Source organism: Lampetra planeri, chromosome 4 (genome assembly GCF_965212315.1).
Source record: "Lampetra planeri chromosome 4, kcLamPlan1.2.h2, whole genome shotgun sequence".
In the NCBI taxonomy this organism is placed as follows: Eukaryota; Metazoa; Chordata; class Hyperoartia; order Petromyzontiformes; family Petromyzontidae; genus Lampetra; species Lampetra planeri.
This window is the reverse complement of record NC_136110.1, coordinates 31,293,398-31,299,867: the sequence shown is the minus strand read 5'-3', so window position 1 is coordinate 31,299,867 and position 6,470 is coordinate 31,293,398.

Here is a 6,470-nt window from a genome sequence, read left to right as displayed (position 1 = left end):
CACAAATCTACGCAAATCGTTCAGCACTTTTGGAATGATAAGAGCACATTTTCCCAAAACTAATCTCACGGTGTTGTGGACGATTGCAGTTGACAGATAAATAAATACACGTACAAGCAAGCCGGTGAATATCACGTAAACGTATCGTACAAGAACATTTTATTATCGTCCATCTGCCTACGTTTGTTCAGAAGACCCCAGAGACATCTCGAAATCGAAATCAGCACGAGCCACACGGACATCCACGCGTCTTCCGTGCTGCCATTCGCACTCTGAATCTCTCCTCTCTCCCTGCACCCCGCGAAATCAGACGCCAATCTGTGCAGCTCACTTCTGCTCGCTCCTTCCTTCTCAAATCCCCGACATCTCGGCCCGGTCATTCCTTCTGCCACCTCCTCCAACTTCCTGCCCGGCGCTATTTCATTCTCCCCTTGCCGCTGCTGCTGCTCATCTTGAGCCGTGGCCTCCTCTTTGTCCGCCTCCTGGACCTCTGTCCCCCCCCCCCGCCTGTTTCCGTTTCTCATCCCTTTATATTTCCCCCACACATTCTGTCCTGGACTCCCCTATCCCATGGTGTGCCACGGGTAAAAGGGTTTATTGGTCCAAAAAATCCCACAATCTGTCTTACCTCCTGGTCCTTTTTGGTCCTCTCTCTCTCTGCATTGCATCTCGCGATCTACCCACACATCCACTCCACAGCCCCTCGCATCCTGGCATATACGCCTGGTGGAATACACATTTACTTACATTTTATATTTACGTGGTAAGAATGTACTCATGTCTGTAAATGTCAATTTACGCATAATTAAATATGCTCACCGTTCAGACTTCTCTCATCTGGAGATGGCACATTGCCTAAAACGTTAGTCGGCGATGTGTTTGCGCACCCACGGCCGACGGACTCCCTTAATTGTTTTTGTCGGATACATACGGACGGGCGATTAGGAAAATCAGGCAGTGTCGCGGTTTCGTAATAGCAACCAGGTAAAGTGTTTTATTCCAAATGAAATAAGAAAACCCCACCACGTGTCTTTGTCGTGCAACGCACGTGCAGCCGTAGCAGTGAGCTCCCTGCGCGTGTGCCTCGTGGTTCACGAGCATCTGCCGCGGACACCGGACGCGACATCCAAAACCACGTGACGTTTGTGTTGTTGTTGTTGTCGCCGCGTGCAAATGTCACGATCCACTGCTTCGTGGAAATCTCCCGCAAGCCGTCGCCGTGTCTCACGATCCTGCGGTGTTCAGAGAGCCACCCCATGAGCGAATGTCGTGATGGCTCCTTCACCCGTCGCGGTGGTCGTCGTTTTGAGCGCGGCATCCACCCCTTTGGCTGCCACTCCGTGGTTAGTCTCGAGATCTGGTACACCGTTGTTGTCGTTGTTGTTGTTGTTGTTTTAACAGGATACTGCACGGTTTTTATTGTAGCCATATTGATCACGGAGGCATTTGTCCGGGTTTTTCGTCTGCGGAACGGGTGGCGAACCCTAAAACGTGGGAAACGCGCGGAGACACGGGGCTCACAACCCCGCGAGGTGCGGCCACTGACACGCTGTTGACAGTGGCCGCACGTCTGCCTGTCACACATCAATTGGCAGCAACAAGATTGGCTGGTAAAGTTCAAATTAGCCCTATTGATTCGCCTATGGATTTCCAAGATTTTTTTTTTTTGCTGAAGCATCGTCGGGGTTTTAATGTCTCCACCTCTCGGTGATTTAAACTGAACGAAATAAGGATCTGTGCGGGGCGGGAAACAGACAGCGGCACTCCATACGCGGTTGATTGTGCCCCGTGTGTGATCGACGGCTGCGGTTGCGAATTGCAGGGTTGCCACGTCGTTTTAAGTTCGTTCCAAGAAATTAACAGGCGGGCAGTCGGGGATTGCCGCCTCCCCCCCCCCCTTGGCAGCAATCAGCACGGAAGCCGATTTCACAAACACGGCGAAACGTGGCGAGTCGTAAGCTTGCTTCGCTGTTGTTGTGATCAGCCCACAACTTCGCACGGCTGGGTAAAGGCCTCACCGACTGCCTGCCACGTCATCCGTTTCTTCTTCAACAACAACAAAAAAACACATTTGTCAACAACACTTTGGCTTTGAAAGAAAAACAAGATATGATTGTCAACTTTTCAGGCAATAGCCCTTCTTCATAGCACATTGAGGCCGAAGAGGCCAGGAGGGATAAGGATTGGAAACTACAATGAACACAATAGGGTCTGATGAAAATTACCTTTTTTTAATATTTCTGATGACCAGTTTGTAACTAGGCATGTGAAAGGTTACTAAAAAACAGCTCTTGGAGTACCTTAAACAAAAAAACCTTCAACAATTAAAAAGTATTTCCACGAAGAAACATATTCGAAATTAAATTATTCAATGTTTAAATTTCGATTTAAAGCTTTCGTGACTGCAGAGATTCATCTTCTTGGTTCTTTCGGTAAAGTCACGTAGAATGGAAATAATAAAATAATAAAAATGAAACATAATAAAATAATTCTCACGACGTTTCGGCCACAACGCAAGCAGCCGTCCTCAAGTGGAGAACAGTCTGTCGACAGAGGTTAGAGGTCAGTGCTGTCGACAGACCTGTTCTCCACCTGAGGACGGCTGCTTGCGTTGTGGCCGAAACGTCGTGAGAATTATTTTATTCTGTTTTATTTTTATTATTTTATTATTTCTATTCAATGTTTCTGCCCTTTTCTTAACTCTCCGCATCCTGTGATGTCGTTCCACTGCTCCTTTGTTTCTGTGCCCCTTTTCTCCGTCTCCACTCCGTAGCTGATTGTGTTTCTTGTCTCTCTCATCACGCATCCTGGCCCATTCCCGCTTGACTTCTCGTGCTCGAAGAACAGCAAGGGGTGGGCCCTCTGCTCTCTTTCAGCAAGCCGACAAAAACCTAAAAAAATTATAAGCAGAACTCCATACTGCTAATGGGGCCAATAGTCTATGGGGGGGGGGGGGGGGTCGGTTAAGAGGCTGAACGGCTAATACATTGTAGTTATTGACATGTAGAGACATGGGATAGATTTCTGCTTGTGCTCAATTTAGTTTTACCCATAGATGCTACGCGGAAATGCATCATGAGTCTTGTTTTTTTTAAAGACCCTTTACATAATGGTTTTTTTCGCACGAAAGAAAAAAACGAGGGGTGTTTTGACTCACACGTTGCCGCCACTGAACGGCGATAAAACTAAATCTCAAACGGGAGGTGCTACATCGTTAATCGCAGCGGTTGTACGACCGCTGCGTGTGTGCGAGGTTTTGTTTGGGCGGTGTGCCGTGTTGAGATGTTTGCATCTGTGCTCCGGCAGTTTAACACGTGGCAGGCTTTCGCGACCAATATCATCCACAATAGAGGTTGTTTTGTGGGTTAGATCGCATAAATGTGTCGTTAAACCCGCCACCACCACCACTCGACACAGCCAATTAGTAAGGTTTGTCACGTGAACAGAACGGCCACAAATGTTTGGCTGTCGCCTGGTGATGCTAGTTGTTATCACTGGCGAAACGTCGTACTCGAATTGTAAAGGTTGTGGATTAACTCTCCCAGACACCGGTTAGTGTGGTACGAGTAACGAATTGCCACGTTTTGTTAACGTCACAAACCTTACTAATTGGCTGTGTCGGGTGGTGGCGGGTTTAACGACACATTTGCTGCTGTGTGGACCAGGCGGTCACTTAAAGGGATATCAGAGGTAGCTCTGTTAGATCTGCTTCCGTGGGTCGTTCTCTGCGCAGCCAGAGATCCGAATTCATTCTTCACCTCGTGAAATTACGCCGATAGCGTAACTGAGATAGAATTGGGAAAATTACAAGGAAATATTTTAAAATTCTCATTGGCCAACAACCTGGAATTCCCTCCACCATGCGATAACTCGAGTCACTCACAGCCCCTGCCTCTGCGCTACCCCACCACCCTCCCACAATAATCCCACGTCACACTCGTGGAACCTTTTCCCATTGTCCCCGGGGGAATTCTGTTTAAATAACAAGCCCTTGCATCTCCAGGATGGCTTCAAATGATAATAATGATAGTAGTAGTCGTATAAACAACACGATCACAGAGCTGTGCGCGACGCGCCGTGTGTTTTTGTCGTGACTGGCGACGTGTTACGAGTTGAAACCTTTTTACGAGGAATCATGTAACTGCATTAACCACAATACTTGTGGTCAAAATGCAAACAAAAAACACACTGATAATATATGCATTGTCCTTGAAACTGATTGGTCCACACCAGAGACGGCTTTCTTTTGAGCCTAGTCTCAATTGGGGCTAGACCAGAGGACGCCAAGAGGCGTACCATTCGTTCTCCCGTTCCTGTTAAATGTCCCCACGCGCCCTGCGTCCTGGACTCTACTCCCCTCCGCGCGGCGGAGAAGCCACAGCTCAACGAGTGGCCAACGCGTGTTGTGAGACCTTTGGCAGGAAAGACGCGATGCATGATAGACCACGGTGGAGGGCGACATTTGCAGCGCTGCAACTGCTCCATCGTGCCACTGCAGGATGAAGGCCTCTACGAGGTGGCGCTTTTAGAGAGCCCATCCGAGACGATGTTTGGCCTACTCTTCGACGGACGTCTTGGGAGAGGTCTGAGCGAACCACACAGCGTGGGGCCTGAAGATCAACTAACTGCTCTGTCACCAGTTTACATCGCAAGGTGGACAGATGCAGTGGGGGGAGGGGATTTACGAAGCTTGCACTCTGGCTGTCGCCTGATGATGCTGGCTGTAATTACCGGCGAATTGTAAATGTCGTGGGTTTACTCTCCAACACACCGTTGTGCTGAACTAATGACGAATTAGCATGTTCTGTTTGCGTGATGGTGGTGGCGGGTTTCACGACACATTTATATTCTCACATTTATAACCTCTGTTATTGATTGCACCATGGATTGAACCGACGACCATCGGATTGTAAGTCCAGTGTTGCTGATTACCGTCACACCATGGCAGCATCCGGTGCATATCCAGAAGATACGTAAACAAGTACTACCACGACCTCGATTTCTAGGCCGTTACCTCCTATGACTCACATCTCCCAGGCAATCCGATAACATACATTTAAGGTATGACGAGTTACAATGAAGCGTGCAAATCTGAAATTGCAGTCATCTGCCTCGCGATGTTTATCTTTTTTGCTCAATATTTGTCAGCCCGCAGATGAATAAGTAACTATTTGTGCAGCGTCGACACAATGACGCGTAATGGCATACGTGCTGAGCTGCAGTAATAATAATACTTATGCGTGGGCTGTAAGGGGCCGTCCATAAATGACGTCACGCAATTTTGGACGATTTTTGACCCCCCCCCCCCTCGTCACACGGCGTCACAAAAAGTCAGACCCCCCCCTCAAATATGACCTCACAAAGCTCTGCCCCCCCCCCCCACCCGAAATAAAACATGCTTCAAATCGCTTTAAACTATTGTCATTGTAGTGCGTATTTAATGTGGCGCTGCACTCTGATGTTGTAGGATAAAACGTGTATTTAAAAAGTCTATTTAATTAAGTAGAACGTGTTGTCTATATTTATTTAAAGTTGCGAATTTTGGTGTGACGTCACATTTCGCAACCCCTCCCCCCCCGTCGTCACACATCGTCACAAATGTCTGAACACCCCCCCCCCCTAGGTGCGTGACGTCATTTATGGACGGCCCCTAACACCTCTAATGGGACTTGACGCGCGGTTTGTAAATATATGGGGCCGTTCAGTTTCTCACGGGATCAGACGTCAGCGGAATGGGTATGTTATCTCACGACGTGACGCTGATAGCACTATTTGAATAAAATTGCGGAAACGTGATCGAGCGGTGGTGCAGTGCTTCGCGCACTACAATAATGACGCCGACTACCTCAGTTTAATTCCCAGCCACGGTTAACGTCAACATCTCCACCGGTCTTGCACTGCTCTGCGGGACATCCGAATGGCTCCTTCCTTCGTCTAACGACGTGATGCCGATAGGCAAATTGAGATAAAAAATGTGAGAAAATGTTCCCAAAAGCGAGTACATGTTCAGCAGCACCACCACCAACAACAACAACAGCAAACAACCGCACATTGCGTTGCTGTGAAAATGCGAAGCGCAGCGCTAGGGATCGACCGGCCCATGCAGCTTTGTCTCTCTTAATTTGGAGCTTTCGTGACTGCAGAAATGACTCTTTGGTTCTTTCGGTAAAGTCACGTATAAAGATAAAATAATAAATTAAATAATAGCATACGACGTTTCCATTGCAACACAAGCAATCATCATCAGGTATAAATGAAATAGCAACAAAAATCAAACCAGAAAACTATAGACAGACATATAAGCAGACAGATATCACCAAGATACATAGAGAGAGAGAGAGAGTAACACATAGGCACACAGAGAGAGAACGTCTCTGTGACGAGGCATTAAATAGAGAGAGCTTGTCTCTCCCACAGACAACAACAACAACAACAAAATCAGCCGCCTCCCGACTGGCCGGCCCGCCTAC